At 50.1% G+C, this 20619-nt stretch overlaps 1 protein-coding gene across 5 annotated transcripts in view; it reads right to left on the minus strand.

Annotated features, from left to right (window-relative positions):
- The window catches only part of USP2 (ubiquitin specific peptidase 2), a 280374-nt gene that overhangs the window by 201510 nt on the left and 58245 nt on the right, over positions 1-20619 (minus strand). Inside the window, exon 1 of one of the 5 annotated variants that reach the window (XM_086956771.1) lies at positions 5082-5160. The exons of 1 other annotated variant lie outside the window; for it this stretch is intronic. The gene's annotated coding sequence lies outside the window, so the exon portion shown is untranslated. Of the gene's footprint in view, positions 1-4582; positions 5161-20619 lie in introns of those variants that run through there. 3 more of the 5 variants (XM_086956772.1, XM_086956773.1, XM_086956770.1) reach the window with 3 other exon arrangements.

The following is a 20619-nucleotide window of genomic DNA, read 5'->3' on the forward strand; positions in this document are numbered from 1 at the left end:
AAGGATGCCCTGCGGACAACCAAGTGATGAGTGGCAGATCTAGGCAATTGTTGAGGATTGCCGAGTGGCACATGTGGGCATGTAGTGACAGCGCTTAATTTGAGCCGGTGGGGTCACCGGCACTCTTTTTTTTTGGACAGCGGCACTTATTTCTTCTCTGCATCAGACATTTACTAGAGAGGAACAGCGGGAAAAACACAAAGCAGAAAGACGGAGCAAGGGAATGACGGAAAAAACATCGGAAAGGGCGAAAGCAGGAACCTGCAAGAATGCGATAATGGGCAGCAGTGTCTGTTGGTGGAATAAACGTGCATGGGGTTGGATTTAAGACTATGCAGCTTTGGTATTGGGCGCGCTGACATTTAATTACACCAACCACGAGCTTCTGATCAAAGCTTCTGGCACCGGTACTAATTCTATTAAAAAATTAAGCATTGGAATGTGTACTACACCACACAGCAGGAGGATTATAAAAAAATACAATTATATTATTTCGAAAGGTGCCTGCAAGGTGACGCATGGGACTACTAACAGTACCGAGAAGGCTAATGGATATATGCCGGACTGGAGCTGGGGAGATTCAGGATTCTTGTCCATTCATTCAGTAGAACTTTTGTGCTGATGAAAGTACACTGGAAGACGAGAAGAAAGCAGCGGAGTGACAACGCCCATTCAATCCTGGGCCTCTTCTTGGAGATGGGAAGACTTCGTTCTCCGTGCACATCTAACCTTCAATCTGTTGAACTAATCACCAATATATAACAATGTAGTACACTCTGTTCGCCCATTCGATCATTAGCCTCTTTTAATAAAGTGCCCACAAAATGCAACTATTTCTGGCCTCATTGCTATAATCAGACATATGTAACACTGCTAACAGAGGACCTCGGTCTATCGAGGACTAACGTATGTCGCCTTTAAAGTTGCTATATTGACTCAACATCTTGTATCCAGTCCTGGACTTTCATTTAACAAATCACTTTTTCTAAATGTGACAATCCAATTGAGTCAAATCTACCAAAGCCGCTAAGTCGGATAATGCATTTATTTGTTAATGTACAAACCTGTCACACTGGAACTTGCATGTATTAACAGTGCATAGTTATTTTTTTTTATACTAAAATAGAATTTTCGTATACTAAATGTATTATATTTTTGACACGAATTATTCTTTTCAACCAAAATCTGTCTGCTTGGCAAGTTTTAACAAAGCAGGTGTCGTAAATGATTTTATGTACTTATGTACAGGGCTAGCAATCATAGTCCGTTAACTGGTGTTTGTTTACATTAACGGTGTAGAATTGATTGCAAACCATAAACTGCGAAATGAATCACATTGATTGGAGTAGGGCTGTGAAACGCATGGCTTGTTAGGCAAGGGCACTGACATGCCAAAATAGTACTAGGCATGTTGTACCTTCAACACCAAACCAGGGAAAACAGCAAATGCCACTTGAGGAATATGGTGCATAGGGAACACTCAATTAGGACTATTGCATCCAGGACCCTTATTCTTATTACATCCTCTAAGGTTTGGGCTTTCAATGAGCCAACCTACAGCAAAAAACAACTGTCGGTTGTATTGGCTGTGCGCCCTGACTGTGTGTGGCCATTGGCCCTTGCAAGCCACAAAAATGTACCACTTTGAGCTGCAGCGGGGATTAGCCCTAATCTAGCCGTTTGCACCGCGGTTCCACAAATGCTGTTCCCGTTGCGTCTTGTAATATCTAGTCAAAACCTGCTAAGGACCCGCAGAAGCTTTTGGGCGCTGACGCATGAGCATTTAGCTTCCCCATCGTCACTCACTCCAAAATGGGGTTGTGTGAATGAAAGAAAGACAGGCACACGCATACCTGCACGCGCACACAGGCACGGCTATGTGTGTACACATCTGCATGCACTCCAGAATATATATTACTACACAAATTACCCCGCGCACAGCACCTAAGAATAGCTAATAATACACTAATTCTTGGGAGAGTTTGTGAAAACAATGCACTCCGTGATATTTACCAATGCACAATACCCTGGCGTAATCTTAATATACACCAACGATTTCAAACAAAGTCATAGAGAGTACCTCAGATTATCTGGAGATAACCAGGCTCTTACACTGTCTAGTGGTACACAGCACCCCAGAATATTTAGTGCTTCTCGATCCAGTAACAAACACTACCACACTATTTAGCAGTACATAGCAGGTCTCACTTTAGCAATACATATCAGGAGGTATATTTGGTGCCACATAGCTCCTCGTGCTATCTAGACACACACACACAGCGCCACAAAATTTAGAAGTCCACAACACTGAGATTAGCTAATGAGACACAGCCCAGGAGAACATCTGCTGATACACAAAGAACCCTTATGGGTTCCCAGCATGCCTGAATAGAATACATTTTATCAAACACACAACAGGTGATGGGAGGACTGCCTGGAGTAAGTCTAACCACTGGTAATTGCCTTCACAATTTGTCATCTCTGCCACCTCAGTTTGAACCCAGCCATATGCAAATCAGTCCTGTTCCTGCTCCAATAGGAACAGACCAGCCCCTACCAGGCGAGGTCCTCCCTGAACAGAACACAAGTAAACCAAGACCGGTATTGCCCTGATTGGGGTACTTCAGTCGGGTATAGCTTGGTTCCAGTGGCACAGTGAACACAGGACCCACGTCTGGGCGTAACCATGGTGACGTAGGGTGGTACATCTAGCATTTAAACGGCAATGGGAGGATGCTGCTTACAATAAGTCTAACCGCTGGCAATCGCTTGGAGTAGCACTCCATTCCATGATTCTTTTGGCCACAGAGCCACCTCAGTTAGGACCCAGCCATATACAAATCATCATTGACCCTGAAGAGGACTAGTCCAGCCAGAGGTGCCAGGTTCTAAGTGCGCCAGCAGGGCCGGTTTTAGGGCAGTGCAACTGGTGCGGTCGCACTGGGCGCTGACCTGGGTGTGGAGGTTCTGTGAACTCAGGGGGGCGCTGTGTTTAGCAATATCTTATGGTGGGAGAGATAAGAGGTACTTTTGCAGGTAGTAGGGAGAGAATCCGAAGAGGTGGTCTTGGGATATGGGGGCACCAAAAATGATTTTCGCACTGGGCGCCATCAGCGCTAAAGCCGGCTCTGTGCACTGGTATGAATAGACATGAGTCCCATGCTCACTATGTCCCTGGAACCAAGCTACACTCGACTGATGAGCCTCAATCAGGATGAAACCGGTCCTGGATTGCTCGTGTTCCGGTTCAGGGAGCACCTAGCCTGGCAGTTTGGGCTGGAATATGCCAATTACAGCAGGATCAGGACTGGTTTGTATATGGCTGGGTCCAAACTGAGGTAGCAGAGTGGACAAATTAAGTAGCGACTGCCAGTGGTTAGATTTACTCCAAGCATATCTCCTATCACCTTTTATATGTTCGATAACATTTAATATATTCAGGCCCAGACCCCTCTCTCCCCCCTTCTCCCTCGATGGAGATCACAGGCCCAGGCTCAAGGTTGGCGAGCAACCTACCTTCCATCGAAACTGTCTTTACATTTACAATATATTGCTATCGCCCCTGAAATACACAACTCACGCACGAGAAAGGAAACTATGTGCCTTTCTTCTAGTACCCCACTCCCCCACACGTTTCTACCCCCTAACTCCACGCATACACAGACTTTTCAAACACACAGGATCTCACTGACTCCTTGCCAGCAGGCAGCACGTGACACCAAAAAATGAATATAATAAGTCACTGGAAATGAGATCATATGGCTTCTTTGTCGATAATGATATCATCACGGGATATACATTTGTTTCTGCAGGGGCCCAGATCAGCGTAAATGACGTATTGAATTCCGGCCGAGCTGACATCACGTGAAACTAAATTAAAAAACAATGACGCGTCCTTCCTCGGTTCGACTAACTCACTTCATTATCAAACACACTTGTCCAGCGCAGCGTGGCCGGATGGTTGATTCCTCGTGGAGCAGTCGACGGGCACGCAGGCGTGGGGGAGTTGTTGATATCATCCCGCTGTTGCAGCTGGGCTGACCCCTAAACCTGTTTCAATCCGCAGATTTCCCAGAAGCAGTGGGATGACTATGAGAAATCAGAAGGCTGCCGTGTATGAGGAACAGCAGTAGCCTGCAGCCAAATCCAGCTTTGTTGGCATGCACGTGACACTGCAGCCTCTTTTCCGAACTTGCCAAGTTTCAGAAGCACGAAAGCACCTGCTAGTTTGGGACAAGTACGCAGCGACCATTGGTGCAAGTGCAACAGGTGCAGTGGACACAAGGCCCAGAGTCACGCGGGGCCCATTGAATTCCGATATTGACGTATTATATATTCACTGGCAAGCTGAGAAACAGACAATTATCCTTTTCTGCATCAGGACCCATGGCATTCTCACTACCCCACTGGTTAGGACCTACCGCGGAATGGGCGCGGGCGCCAGAGGTGCTCACAAAATATACCCCAAGGAGCAGAGGGGAGGTCTCTAGCAGTCACCCCAACATCCCTCCTCCCCATCCTCAAACCCGTCTCCCCACCCCACGGCGTCCGTCCCCTGTGAGCTTGTCCGGCTTTCACTCACCTCGGAGACCGTCCCGCACCAGAGGTCCGTGTGAAAGCGTTCATGGGGCAGACAGGACTCCTCCAAGGCTGGGACCTCTCTCCGGCCCCCTAGGAGCACAATGCCCTCTTCTGCCTCTCCCCGTGACACACGCATTTATTTCAGTTGTATTTGTTTATCTCTCCTGCTATCCCCCATTTCATCCGTGTGCACCCCCAGTCCCCTCCTCCCTAGACTCCTACACCTCTTAGACACCCTGTATTTTTCCACGTTTCACCCTCCTCTGCTGCCCCGTCCATCCGTTCTCTTCTCTTCTCGGTCCTCTAACTCGCTTCTGTTTACCTCTGCCCTTCTCCCCTTCTGCCGCTATCTCACTTCGCAACTTATCTGCCCGCCGTCCTCTCTCTTACCTCTTCTGTACTTCTTCAACTCTCTCCTGGGTCTCTCTGCGGCCCACTTTCGTTCCCTCAGTGTTTCCCTCTCTCTCCCTCTGATCTTTTCCCCTCTGTCTCACTCTTACCCCGCTGAGGTGCTCCCTCGGTCGCCCCCTCCGCCTCTCTCCCCTGCTTCTCTTCTGCCCCCTTCCACCGCCTCTCTGCGCGCGTCCCCCTCCCCTCCCCCTCTCCAGTCCTCCTCTGCCTGGCTCACATGCCCTGTGACTCGAGCCCGGGAGCGCCATGGTAACCTCCCTAACACAAGAGCCTCGCGGAGCGCAGCACAGCCCCGGCCCTGGCACTGCCCATGTGTGCAGAGGCACTGCAGGTCCAGACTTGCCTCCTCAGGGCAGGGGATGCCAAAGCGCTCCCTCAGTCCCCTCCACCATGCAGTGGCACTAAGAGATGACCGAAGCCCTGAAGCAGCGGGACATTATATATATTTTTTGCAGTTTAATATAGCGCGTCTCCACCGGAAGGTATGAGAGCGCTTTACATCGGCACCAGTTGCCTCACAGACGGACACATCCATTTTTAGGCACCGGCAGATTAAGTGATCTGCCCAGAATCACATGATGTTTGAGCCTCCCAGGCTCGAACCTGGAGGCACATTTACAAGCCTATTGCGCCACTTTTGCGTCACTTTTCGCATGTTAAAAGTGACGCAAAAGTGGCTTGTAAATCTACCACCTGGTTTCTAAGCTTCAAAGTCGGCCGCTCTACCCGATAAGCCAAAGGCAGTACGTTTTTTCCTGCCCCAGTGCTTTGTGGTACTTGCAGTCTATGAGAACATCTCTTACTGACGGTTGTTCTTTCTATTCCTAAATGTTACCTACCTCCTCATCTCAAAGACACCTGACACAGCACACAGACCATAGTCTCACATCTCCACCCCCCTCCCCAGCACTGGGGGCCCTGGTATCTCAGATTCTGTAACTAGACCCCTGCCGCGAGACATTCCTGCAGTCCGAGGCCTCTCAAGACTTAACCCTTGCTGTCCCTGGAGGGAGGCGTGCGGAAAGCGACAGCATGGCCACCCCGCCTTGTTTGCACGCAGGGGCCACACGCATGCCTACCTCTGGCACAAACACACCAAATCTCACACAATGGGAGTAGTACCGGCCGCCCCACCGAGGGCTGGTCTCGCACTTTGGAGGGGTCTTGTTCATTGGTTGTGAGTCTCACACTTTTGGCCAAAGTAGCACAAGCTGGGTTTACAATTCACACCGTCTGACAGACTGCACAGGAGCACAGCCTGACAGACAGCGGATCTCAAAACCAGGAGACAATCTTGCTCACTGAATTCACAACTTGGTGCAAGGGCGCAATTACCCTCGAACTTCGGAGGGGGAGGGGTCATTAGCAGGTTAACCATTGGAGGTGGGCCTAAAAGGTCAAGCAAGGTCGGAGCTATCCTCAGAGCCAATACAAGAAAATAGTGGCAATTTGCATATTTTGACATATGAATACAATCTGACATGATAACAATAAACAGGTTTTATTGGATTAGACAATATTTATAGTCTACTAACATATGTATTTGAAAAGGGAGAATAAGTGATTTGACAACCAAAAATCAGTTTCTACAGATTTCCATACAAAGCACTTTAGAAATAGTTTTCTCCAAGTTATTACAAGATGAGGGCCCTTTTTGTCAATTTACTGAAAATTCCTTATGAGCAATGACAATGGGCTCATGAAACCTTTTTAATTCGAACTTAACAAAAAAAAACTCCTGTCTGACTGTTGCCCAAGGTATGTTTTCAGTCTGCACATCGGGACATTGCAACATAGGCTTATTTGTGGCTGCACACGTACAGGGTTAACTCACGTGGTTTTGGAATGCGTGATTGGCAAGCCTCAGATCTGATTCCCAATGCATTTTCCACTCGTACTGAGATTCCCTTAAAATAACTTTGCAACAAACGGTGCTCTAACATGCACAGGGCGCAAGCCTTGCTTCAAACCCCAGTGCACACAGAATGTGCGGCTGACGAGCTTTGTCCGGCGAAGAAGGTCATTCCAACAGAAATAATGTCTCTTGATAGGATATGTTATGTGACAACAGCCATGCTTTTAATTCTGTTCTCAACCCCACATCTCATATAATGTCAACTCCACTAAAGTATCAGTGTTTTTTTGCATCCTTTAGGGACAATGTGCATTTTAAAAAACTTCAATAAAAAAATTCTTAAACAAAAAAAAAAATGCAACATTTATTACTACTTTCTCCAAAGCTCATTTGTAAAGATTGACCATGTTCTTCTAATTATCTATACTAATTAAAGCAATTAGCATGGAGGGGCAACCTTGACGGGGGCATAAGAGGGACACCAGACAACATGGTTACCTTTTTGTTGTAGTAACACTTTAACAAGTTGTGCTCACAGTCATGCTTTCATTGTGCATCGCTTTTGCATTGGTCACCTATTATCGCAATATCTACTTCATGCTGCTTTTGACAGAGCTAGGCTTAGTTTGATGGAACAATTAGGTTTCACAATCATTTTGTTGCCAAACTGCTCTAGTTTGAAGAGGCGGGGCACAGTGACGCAATGCCTAAACAAGAGTGGTGCTGTTGTACTTCTGCATCAACAGAGATAACCCACACAAGGCATACGTTAAATCAAATTCTACACCTGTCTTACTGTGCAATTCTGAGAAGCTGATCATAGAGGCATCGGCTGTAGGTGAGAGAGGTATGTCTCTGGTTAGACATACATTATACGTTCAGGCATCACATAGCTGAGCCATCTCTCAGTCTACTTACAGGACAGGCGCCAGACATCTGAGCTTTTCCTCAGATGACAATGCTTCAACACCATCATGTCTGCTTGATTTCTTCTAAAAATTGCTACCGGCCCTTCGTTTAGTGATTGAGGGAAACCCACTAAATATACAGAAAACATATACATGCAGGATATGAGTTGAGTGGTTACTTGTAAAATGCAACGAACGTCCTAAGGCAGAACTGAATAAAATTAGGAAAGATATGAAGATACCCCCAAAAAAGAGATGAATTTTAAGAGCCTACCTAAACCTAGGATGGTTCTCTATGTTGTGCAAGCAAATAAGAGTGCATTCCCAATAGAGGAAGCAACGATGGCGAAGGGAAATCCCTTGCTACACCCCACCTACCAAGTCTTTCTCAATTCGGAAACTGATAGCAGGCGCGAAGAGCCAACATTAAGGGATTACTTAGATTTGGAAGCAAACACATAAGCAGCATGGGACCTGTTTCATAACAGGCTCTGTGGGAAAAGTGGGATGCCTTATAATGGTAGGGCCATCTGGCCCAAATCTGCTCCCATTTGCGTGGACAACCCCTACCTATATAGATCGACTTTTCATTTGTCGTACACCAGTCCATATCCCGTTACCACCCCCCCATCGTTGGAGCCTCTCTAGCACTCCATAAACGTGCAGTGTTTCGTTTGGAGACCACAAGACCCAGTGAGATCCACAACTTGCTACATCTTGGCGGTGGATCGTCCCCAATATGTGTGGAAGGCATATCTACCCCATGTCCGGGGGTGCCACATCCATGACCTCCCCATAATCCTCTGCAACGCCATCCATTAGGTTTTCACACCCGGACATGACCACAGAATATGGAATAAGGTGCCCTTTTTACCACAGCCCAGAAGGCAGAGGTCCGTCTGACAGGGGTCATGGCTGGGACCGCAGTGCAGGAGTAATATGAACGATGTAGGATGCATAGGTGGAGCAGGCGAAACCCTGCATTAATGGCCACCTCTGGAAAGACTCCCTGTACCTCCTCCCACTTCTCGTCTTCACACTCCTCAATATCTCCTTCCCATTTGGTCTTAAGTGTGGTGAGGATGTTGTGTGAATTATTGAGTAGTTTCTTGTAATGAGCAATGCAGTTTTTTGGGGTAGTGCCTCCGAGAGGACTCTGTCCTCTACAGGCGAGGAGTCTGGGACGGGAGTTCAATTAGGGATGTGCGCCTTGAGAACATGCCAAAGTTGCATACATATGAAGTGGGTGCCAAATCATATTGGGCCTGCATCTTCGCCTAGGTGAGCATGTTTCCATCCCTTCACACATCGCCCATCGTGGCTATGAGGTTCCATGACTTGAAGCCCTGTAAGCTGCGCACTTCACTAAGGGACTCACTGCACCATAATGGGGTCATTTCTGTGGGCGTCTCCCTCCAGCCCAGGAATGATGTGCCACACCTGGGCCACGGCCACAGCGAGTGTCTAGGGCAGGAAATTCTCGCCTCCAGTCGAGCTTTAGAGCACCCCCGGGTAGCCCCCGTTCCCTGACGAAAATATCTCTAACCTGGAGGAGGAACCGTCCCAAGAGGAAAATGCCCAGTCATTGGGCACTGCTAATTGTGTCACCCAATAGTATTTCCCGATGTACGGGAGACAGATGCCTCCATCGTATACCCAGTGAACAAATTTGGAGAGGGCTATGCATGGTGGGGCTGCGTTCTACAGGAGCAAACAGAGAAGGGATTCTATTTTGCAAAAGAATTAGTCAGGAAGCCGGTGAGGGGTGTTTTGCAGCACATGAAGCATACAAGGCATTGTCATCATCTTGAACATTGCCGCTCTTTCCAATAATTAGAGCAGGAGAGCCCTCCAGTGTTGGATGTCTGATACAAACCGCTCCAGAATGGGACCTAGGTTGAGTCGATAAAAGAGGAGGGCCTCCATGGTGACATGAATACCTAAATATTTAAAGTTCCCAGTGGATAGGGGGAGACGGATGCGCATAGGACCTGTTATTAGATGCATAAGGGACTTGTCCCAATAAATAGTGTACCCGGAGTGTTTGTCAAAGACACGCAGGATGTGGATCAGTCGGGTAATTGTCGCAGGGGGGTTTGTTACATAGAAGAGGATGTCATCAACATACAGAGATATATGCTCCTCCCACAATTCCCCCCAACTAATACCCTGTACAAGCGGGTCCTGTTGGACCCATGCCGCCTGCGGCTTTTGGGCAAGGGCGAATATCAGTGGAGAGAGTTGGCACCCCTGTCTTGTACCCCTGCCTAGTTTAAATTTGCGGGAGATTTGGCCATTGACCTTGACATCGGCAACCGGGTCTCTGTACAGTAAACACATTCAGCCCATAAAGCGACCCTTGACCTTGCTGGTAGGTCATTCCCCCACCACACAGCTCCGCCTGTGTGTCCTGACCCTGCCCCAGCTGCCACTGCTATAGAAGTTGAGGCCCTCCTCCACCATCAGTCTACCACCTGCGCCTCATCCCTGGTGGCCAGTGGTAGGCCTTAGGTTTGTATCACTGTCGCTGTCTGTCTGTCTTCCCTGTACTGCCCATACTGTCTTCTGGTGTCTGTGACCGCTGTTGCCTGTCTACCCCCTGTCACTGCATTCTTATCTGTGCTCATTTTCTTGCCTTCTGCTCCCCTGATTGCACTCGCTTTTCTTGCCTCTGCTCCCCTGATTGTACCCGTTTTTCGCGCCTTCTGCTCCCCTGATTGTACCCATTTTTCGTGCTTTCTGCTCCCCTGATTGCACTCGTTTTTCTTGCGTTCTGCTCCCCTGATTGTACCCGTTTTTCATGCCTTCTGCTCCCCTGATTGAACTCGTTTTTCTTGTCTTCTGCTCCCCTGATTGCACTCGTTTTTCTTTCCTCTGCTCCCCTGATTGTACTAGTTTTTCTTGCCTTCTGCTCCCCTGCTTGCACTCGTTTTTTGTGCCTCTGCTCCCCTAATTGTACCCGTTTTTCGTGCCTTCTGTTCCCCTGACTGCACTCGTTTTTCGTGCCTTCTGCTCCCCTGATTGTACCCGTTTTTCGTGCCTTCTGCTCCCCTGATTGCACTTGTTTTTCGTGCCTTCTGCTTCCCTGATTGTACTCGTTTTTCTTGCCTCTACTCCCCTTTGTGCCTCTATGCCACTCGTTTCCCCCCGTTTTTTGTGACCTTTCTGCCCATTCTTATGACCTTTCTGCCTCTGTGACACTCGTTTCCCCCCATTTTCTGTGACCTTTTCTGCCCTTTCTTGTGACCTTTCTGCCTCTGTGCCACTCGTTTCCCCCCGTTTTTTGTGACCTTTTCTGCCCTTTCTTGTGACCTTTGTGCCTCTGTGCCACTCGTTTCCCCCCGTTTCTTGTGACCTTTCTGCGCTTTTCTGTGACCTTTGACCCTGTTTGCAGGCAGGTCGCCCCCACGCCGCTGCTCGTCACCTGACTGCCTGGTTCCTGCCTCCTTGCTGCCTCCTTGTTTCCTGGGTTTTTCCCTCCCCTCTGCCCTGTGCACCAGTTGCCCCCGCCCCCCGCCGCTCCCGATCTGACCCTTTCCCGCCGCTGCATCCCTGCTGCCCCGCCCCCCTGCACACCCATTCAACTCCCCGCTCCCGCCTCCCAGCTGCTACTCCCTCCCAAGCCACCTCATATGCAGGAAGAGAAGCAGCCGCGCAGAGGATGCGCACAGCGGGTGCACCGCTGGCGCGCCGCGTCCATCCGCGCCTGGACCACGCCCAGCGCCAGAACCACTGGTCCCCGCGAACGCCACAACACCAGAATCCACTATGACGCCAGCACCCTCCACGCACTCAACGCCAGCCAAAACCACACCTGCTTCCAGGCCACCCGAAACGGACCCACGGACGCTTCTCCTGCCACACCTGCAGCTTCACCTGCGGCAGAACCACCAAACCTCCAAGGACTGGACCCAACCACCTCCGCTGCATACTCCTCAACACCCGCTCTGCACACAAACACCCCGTCGAGCTCTGGGATCCGCTCGACGCCTCCGCCCCAGACGAGGCCTTCCTGAACGAGACCTGGTGGAACGACTCCTCGGCGCCCGACATCGCCATAGCCATCCCGGACGGCTACAAGATCACCCGCAGGGATCGCGCCAACGGAATCGGAGGAGGAATAGCCATCGTCCACAAGTCCACCCTCAAGGTCGCCACCCACGCAGACGACACCCTCAACACCGCCGAACACATGCACTTCCGGATCCACACTGACCCAAACACTACCCTCAGAGGAACACTCATCTACAGACCCCCCGGACCCCGGGCTCAGTTCAGCGACTCCATCGCCGACCTCGCCAGCACCCATGCACTCGCCTCCATGGACTACATCCTCCTCAGGGACCTGAAATTCCACCTCGAGAACAACAACGACGCCAACTCCGCCACCCTGATCGACAACCTCGCCAACCTGGGCCTCAGGTAACTCGTCACCACAACCACCCACGCCGCCGGCCACACGCTGGATCCCGTCTTCTCCACAGGCTCCCACGTCACCTTCGACCACACCACCGAACTCCACTGGACCGACCACCACTGCATCCATTTCATCTTCAAGAAACCAACCACGCACCACCACACCAAACAGCTGCCTCGCCGCTGCTGGAGCAAAGTCACCGAAGACCAGCTGATTACTTCCCTGACCAAGAACCCACCCGTCGACCCCACCAACCCAGACGCCACAACCAGAAACCTCAGACAGTGGATCGACGACTCAAGAAACCCTCCAACAGCCACGCCAACAAGAGAGCCACCTTGTTCACCGACGAGCTCCAGACCTCCTAAACGTGCATGCCTGAAACTCTAGAAGACCTGGCTCCACGAACGCATACCGGACAACCACGCAGCCCACAAGGACGCCACCTGCAGACACCACCACCTCATCAGATTAGCCAAGAGATCCTCCTTCAAAAATCAGTTGGATAACAACGCACACAACAGCAAAGAGCTTTTCAGCATCATAAAGGAACTCTCCAACCCCAGCGCCAACGCCAACGACATCCCGCCCTCACAAATACTGTGCGACTCACAAGCCATCTTCTTCCACCGCAAGATCACTGACATCCACGACAGCTTCAACACCACGACCGCCCGACTATGCCGGACTCCACCTCCCCTGTGAACACCACCAGCGCCAACCGCCTGACCTCCTGGGCCAACGTCAACGACGACGAGACACGCAAGGTCATGAACTCCATTCGCTCAGGATCTCCGTCTGACCCGTGCCCACACCACGTATTCAACAAAGCAGACGCAGCCATCGCACCCCAACTACGGAAGGTCATCAACATCTCCTTCGAAACAGCGACATTCCCGGAAGGCTGGAAGCACGCCGAAATCAACGCCCTCCTCAAGAAGCCCAAAGCGGACCCCAAGGATCTCAAGAACTTCCGGCCCATCTCCCTGCTCCCGTTCCCGGCAAAGGTCATTGAGAAAATCGTCAACATGCAACTGGTCCGCCACCTCCAAGACAACAACATCTTGGACCCGTCCCTGTCCGGATTCAGACGAAACCACAGCACAGAGACAGCCCTTAGTGCCGCCACAGATGACATGAGGCGCCAACTAGACAACGGCGAAACATCAGCCCTCATCCTCCTGGACCTGTCAGACGCCTTCGACACGGTCTGCCATCGTACTCTATAGACATGCCTCCTAGAAGCCGAAATCCAAGAGAAGGCTTTTGACTGGACCACCTCCTTCCTCTCCGGCAGAACCCAGAGCGTCCGCCTCCCACCCTTCCGATCCGAAGTCACTGACATCATCTGTGGCGTCCCCCACGGCTCATCCCTCAGCCCAACGCTGTTCAACGTCTACATGGCCCCCCTCGCACAAGAGGCCCGCCATCACAACCTCAACATCATCTCCTACGTGACAACACCCAGCTCATCCTCTCCCTCACCAAGGATCCGAACACCACCAAAACCAACCTCCACGAGGGAAAGAAGGCCGTCGCCGATTGGATGAGGAGCAGCCGTCTGAAGCTGAACACGGACAAGACGGAGGTCCTCATCCTCGGACGACTCCTGTTGGCGGACCACACTGGGAACAGCACCAACACCCACCGACCATGCACGCAATCTAGGATTCATCCTCGACTCCTCCCTCTCCATGTCTAAGCAGGTCAACGCCGTCTCCTCCTCCTGCTACAACACCCTCCGCATACTCCGCAGGATCTACAAGTGGATCCCGACCGAAATAAGAAGAATGGTGACACAGGCCCTCGTCAGTAGCAGACTGGACTACGGCAACGCACTCTATGCAGGAATCCCAGCCATACACCTACGACGACTACAACGCATCCAAAACGCCTCCGCCCGACTGATCGTCAACATCCCCCGCTGCAGCCACATCACCCCCCACCTGAGAGACCTACACTGGCTCCCCATTGACAAGAGGATCACCTTCAAGCTCCCCACCCACACACTCAAAGCACTCCACAACGCCGGACCAGCCTACCTGAACAGCAGACTCAGCTTCCACACCCCGACCCGTAAGTTCCGCATCCGCCAGCCTCGCCCTCGCCGCTGTCCCCCGCATCTAACGAACGACCTCCGGCGGCAGATCCTTCTCCTACCTCGCCGCCAAGACCTGGAACACCCTCCCTACCCACATACGACAGACCCAAGACCTACTTGCCTTCAGAAGACTCCTCAAGACCTGGCTCTTCGAGTAGTAGCACCAGTCCCCCTCCCCTCAGCGCCTTGGGACCCTCACGGGTAAGTAGCGCGCTTTACAAGTACTCTGATTGTTTGATTGATTGATAAATTTAGGACCAAACACCATTTGTTTAAGCACTTTGAACAGGTAGGTCCATTCCAGACTGTTAAACGCCATTGAGGCATCAACCATTGTGGATACATGCTCGTTTCTTGAGCCTGCCATGACCCCATAGAGCCTACGAAGATTTAGGCGTGTCCCTTTTTTCAGCATAAACCTGGACTGGTCTGGATGGACCAGGGAGGTGATCACCTGTCAGACCCTATTGGCCAGAAGCATGGCAAGTTTTATTTCTATGTTAAGGAGTGAAAGGGGTTGATAAGAACTACATCGCTCCAGGGGTTTCCCGGCCTTGTGTATTACAACTATTGTAGCAAGGCGGTGGTCCTCAGGGAGTACGCTCACCTCTCGAACCTCCCTTCACATTTTAATTATTTAAGGCTCCACCTTAGAGGCAAGACATTTATAGAGAGTAGAGGTGTTTGTAATATTTTGTGAATTATTCTGCTATACCCTCTGGGTCAGAAACTGAATTTATCTAGCCAGTGTTGAGGTGCGAGGCCCATCCCCTAGTTTGGTTCCGCTTCTCCAGCCATGCCAGCAGCTTACCCGGTTTATTGCCCACTTCATAGAGGCGCCGTTGAGATAGAGTGTGGGAGACCCCTGCCCTGTCCTCAAGCAAGTCCTTGTATTCCTTCTGTTTGAGGCAAAGGGCATGCAAACTCTCCTCACTCGCCCCCTGCTGCCCCAGATGCAAATGCCGGCGAGTCCACTCAGCATTTCACCCATCTGAAGTCGATAAATCAGTACCATTGAGTTGGGTAACAATAAACATCTGTTATTCAGCGCCAATATACCCCATTAGTGGTGAACATGCGCTTTTACAAATACACATGTTATGTTACGTAACCTGTTTGGTGGGTGTTTAACCCCGGAATAGTTCTCCATGGTATCAATACTGTGCCTATTCAGCATGTGTTCCACATCAATGGCTACTAAGTGCCAGAAATGCTTAACCACAGCAGAGTCCCAAACCATATGTAAGAACTCAGTGTCTGCATGTGTTCCCTCCGCCTTATAATGTATATCCGGTATGGAGTCAGGTAGATGGTGTGTATGTAGTTGAATTACATGTATTTGAAACGGGTGTTCCACAAAACCCAGTGGACCTTTTCCAACCTCCACTCCCTGTACTGGAGCTTCCTACCCAGCGCCGCTTCCCACCACTACGAGCAAGGCCGTCTGTGGTCATTTCCGCCACTAATTTGTAAAGCCATGAGTTCAATCTGCAGCCATGGCCAAAGGTTAGTGGGACCTGTACAGACTCATGGATCCGGGGCTCTTTAACCCCTTCGCTGCGGAGGCTATTCCGCCGCAGCGCTAAAGGGGCGGGGCGGCCGCGCGGCGGCCGCATGCTGGTGACGGAGCCGCTCCGTCACCAGCCGCGGTTGAGCTATGCTGGTGACGGAGCGGTTCCGTCATTGCCCGCCCCGCTCATTAAACCTGCCGCGCAGGCGCGAAATCAGCGCCGCGCAGGCGCGGCGGCTGGGCCATGACGGAACCGCTCCGTCATCAGCACAGCTCAACTGTAGCTGATGACGGAGCGGTTCCGTCATCAGCAGGGGAGGGGTTAATTTATATTCTTATATGCACAAGCCTGCACATAAAACAACTCACATAATGATAGCATCTCAGCTATTTAACCCAGCCTCTTTTAAGGGTTTTACTGGAGCAGAAATCGCAAATAGCACACAGTGGTACTAGCAGGTGGTTACTTTAGCCTGACTCAGCTAGTTAACCCAGTCTGTTTTTGGAGATTTTACTGGAGCAGAAATCGCAAATAGCACACAGTGGTTCTGAATTGCAGGAATATCATCTTTTATAATAGTAAATACTACACTGTAGTAGTGGAGGCTAGTAGTGTGGGAAGGGAGATTCCAGACACAGGACTTATATGGCACTTTGTTTTATGGAAGTAGCCTTTTATTCACTGTTTTTTTGTTACGGGAGCCTTTGCACTCTCTTAGAGTCCCACTGTGTCCCCGTAGCGCTACAACTTCTCAATCCAAATAACTGACTAACATGTCCACCACTCAAATTACTTTCCTATTTTCACTATACTAATTCACCACTAATCCTTTCTGGATTCCGAAGTAGCGTGCTACTCGCCGAAAAAGTGCTTCAACACCCTTTCAAGAGTAGCAAGCGCTATGTAAATGCAATCATTTTTCCCTTTTCTATCCCCTCCCCTATCCTTCTCAATCCAAAAAACTGACTAACATATCCACCACTACAATTTATTTAATATTTTCACCAAACTAATTTACCTCTAATCCTTTATGGGTTCCGGAGTAGCATGCTACTCACCGATAAAAGCGCTTCAATGCCTCGTCAGGGGTAGTAAGCATTATATAAAGGCAATTACAATACAATTACAATACAATGACGCGCAATGGAGAACCTATAAAATTCACGCTGCCATATTCTAAACACCTTGAATCTTGTAAATAGCTGAATCAGGAAGACAAATGTAGCAAGCATTGGCATAGGTCAATCTAGAAATACTAGTAGCATTAACACAACAAGTTTTCAAGTGCCAAGGAATAAAAAGAAGGTTTTGCAGACATGATGGTAAGTGATAACTAGGTCTTTCATCCTTGTTGATCTATTCCGATGCACTGTAAGTAGCCTTATGTCCCCAATTACAAGCTGCACAGTACAGGCAGGGAGACTCCACACCAGTAATTGTTAATACTGTGCAGTAACAACCCATCAGTACTGTGCAATTACCAGTGAAACCCCAAATAATGGGGAATTACTGGGAGGATCCAGATTTACCAGGTGTATTCTGCATGGTAATTTCTTTTCTGTGGGATTTAATACACCTTTAGCACCTGCACCATACTGATTAGGTGGTAAACATGTGTTGTGGTAAATATGTGTTGAAAGTAGGGGTGCGCAGTAAACTCCGCTACGCTGGCAGAACTTGCAGAGTTTTGCCACTCTGCTTGGAGCGCAAACTCTACAATCTGTCGCAGAGTTTACCGCCGCCCATGGCCCACACCTATCCAAAACATTTGCTGAGGCTAACTTCTCCAGTGGCGGAGGTGTTGTGGTTAGGGGGTCGGGCACATCTCGATTACTTAGAGCAAAGGCAGGTGGTGCTGCATTCACCCTGTTGTGACCAATGAAATAAATTCCCGATTACGGAAGGTGCAGCTGGGGCAACTGCAGAGCGGATGTATGACGTATTCACGCATGCTTTAACGAGCATGCCTGTACAACGTGGGCAAGACAACAAACGCGTCATTACCACATGTTCCATTACAATGCACGTTGTTACAACGACTTGCCTTAGGGCAGTGCTGGATTTTGGAATAGTTTATTTTACTATTCCAACTCCAATTCCTTAGAGCAAGCCGTTGTAATGACTTGCATTGTAACGAAACGTGTGGTAACAACGCATTCGTTGTAGTGTCTTTGTTGTAATGGCACTGTGAAGTTCTGTCTGGGTTGTAAACGCTGTTTCCCCTGCGGAGAGCACAGTGGATGACAGCAGCTGCAGCACCCTCACCAGTGACTTGATGCCTTTACACCCTGTACCTCAGTTCATGGCCTTTACACCCTGTACCTCAGCTCATGGTGAATTAATTAACTTGTTAACTTCTGACTCAACGAGTTTCGCCCACCCCTAGCTGTAAGGTGCAGTTAAAGGGAATGCCCTGGTTACTTACCGGTAATCTTCATTACTCCGAGTCCATGTCTTCCTCACCACAGTAATCACATATGAGCCTCCGGCTCCACACAGAACTCCAAGTACAAAAACAGCGCTCTAGTCTCCCTCTCCCTCCTCCAATATGGCCCCCAGTGGCTCCAGCCAATCCCATAAAGGGACACATAAACACCAACAAGACCTGAAGAACCAAGCCGCAGACATGAAGCCACCACCAGGGCCGGGAGGGAAGGGAAACTATACTGTGGCGAGGAAGACATGGACTCGGAGTAATGAAGATTACCGGTAAGTAACGAGGGCATTACCTCCTCGTCCTGTCTTCCTCGCCACAGTAATCACATATGAGCCAATACCAAAGCAATCAGCTTCATGTAAGGAAAACAGACCACACCATCAGTGTAGTGAAAAACATATTTTAATATACAGAGGTATAGCAACAAAAAGGACAACCTCTCAAGGAACCCCCGCAGACAAAACAGAAGAGGCAAAAGAAACAGAACCCCCACCCCCAACCTGGAGGCGGTAATGGGACATGAAGGTATGTGGGGAAGACCACGTAGCCGCCCTGCAAACATCCTCCATGGACACCCCTTTGAAAGAAGCCCAGGATACAGCAACAGATCTGGTGGAACGACCATGAACAGGAAGGGAGGGGACCTTAGAAACCGAAGCATATGCCAACATAATGGCCTCCTTAATTCAACGACTGATCGTGGAGAGGGAGGGTTTCAGGTCCCGACGCGACAAACCAAAATTGACAAACAAGTTGTCCACCTTACAAAAGGAAGACATGCGTGACAAATAAATCAATAAGGCACGACGAACATCCAAGAGGTGCAAAAGGGAGTCCTCAGCCGAGGAAGGATCAGGACAAAGAACCGGAAGAACCACCTCAGCAGACCGGTGAAAATAAGAATCCACCTTAGGGACAAAGGTAGGATGAGGGCGCAAGACCACACGGTCCGACAAAACCAACAAAAAAGGGGCAGAACGAAGGAAAGCACCCAACTCACCCATACGCCTGGCAGAAGCAATCGCCACAAGAAACACTACCTTGAGTGTTAAAAATTTCAAGTCCGCCGACTCCAATGGTTCGAAAGGAGCCAACTGCAAGGAACGCAACACCAAAGGAAGGTCCCAAGGAGGAGGATACATGATAGGACGGGGGCCTTGGAAAGAAAGAGACGTAAACAGTCTAGCAACCAATGGAGAAACAGAAACCAAAGGTAGGACATGAAAAGCCCGAATGGCAGCCCATTGAGCCCGAAGAGTCGAAATGGCCAAGCCCAACACAAACCCATCATTTAGAAAATCCAGAATGCGAGCTGGATCCAAAGAATCCAATGACAGCCCACGACCAACACACCAAGAAGCAAAATGATCCCAGTGCTTGGCGTAGGACTTAAGCGTAGAAGGCCGACGGGACTGTTGAATGACCCCAGCTACAGTCACAGAACAACCCTCACGAATCAGAGAATCCCTCTCAAGAGCCAGGCCCGCAGACCCAGGGAACGGAACACAGGCAGGGGAAGAAGAGGACCCAACAGAGGATAAGGAACGAACAGCAAGGCCCACCCCGGAGACACAGCCAATTCCAACAGTAGGGGATACCAAGGGCGACGCTTCCAACAAGGAGCAACCAGAAGCACAAAGGACCCCTCCCTCTTGATCTTCCGCAACACAGCTGGAATCAGGGGAACAGGGGGAAACGCATACAACAGACCTTTCGGCCAAAGGAACAAAAGTGCGTCCACCCTCCAGGCATCCCGGCAAGGCATATTCGTGCAAAAGCATCGGATCAGGGCATTGTCCTGGGAGGCAAACAGGTCCACAATCGGACAGCCAAACATCACCTGCAACCTCCTGAACATCCATCGAGTGAGGGACAAGGACCCCATGGAAGGAAAAACCCGGCTCAGACAATCCGCCACAGTGTTCTCCGCGCCAGGCAGATAAATGGCAGACAGGGACTCCAGATGCAACTCTGCCTAACAACAAATCTGACGGCTGAGGCAACTGAGGGAGGGAACCCTGCACCTCCCTTGATGGTTCACATAAGACATGACAACCTGATTGTCCGTTCGGATCTGCACGTGGTGACCCCGAACAAGATCCGAGAAATCCAACAGACTCAGAAGGACGGCCTTCAGCTCCTTGTAGTTGGAGGAACAAGACAATACCAACTGAGGCCAAACCCCCTGAGTCATTGAATCCCCCAGAGTAGCACCCCACCCCAGCAGGCTGGCATCGGTAGTGACCACACAGGTGGGGATAACCAGTATGGGGCGGCCCCTGGAGAGATGGCCGTCGTCCAACCACCAACCCAGGACCCCCCGAATATCCTCCGACATAGGAACCAGAACACCCATATCGAGGGAACAGGAGTCCCAATGCGACAAAATGTGGGACAC

This window comes from Lissotriton vulgaris, chromosome 2_1 (assembly GCF_964263255.1).
Source record: "Lissotriton vulgaris chromosome 2_1, aLisVul1.2, whole genome shotgun sequence".
Classification (NCBI taxonomy): domain Eukaryota; kingdom Metazoa; phylum Chordata; class Amphibia; order Caudata; family Salamandridae; genus Lissotriton; species Lissotriton vulgaris.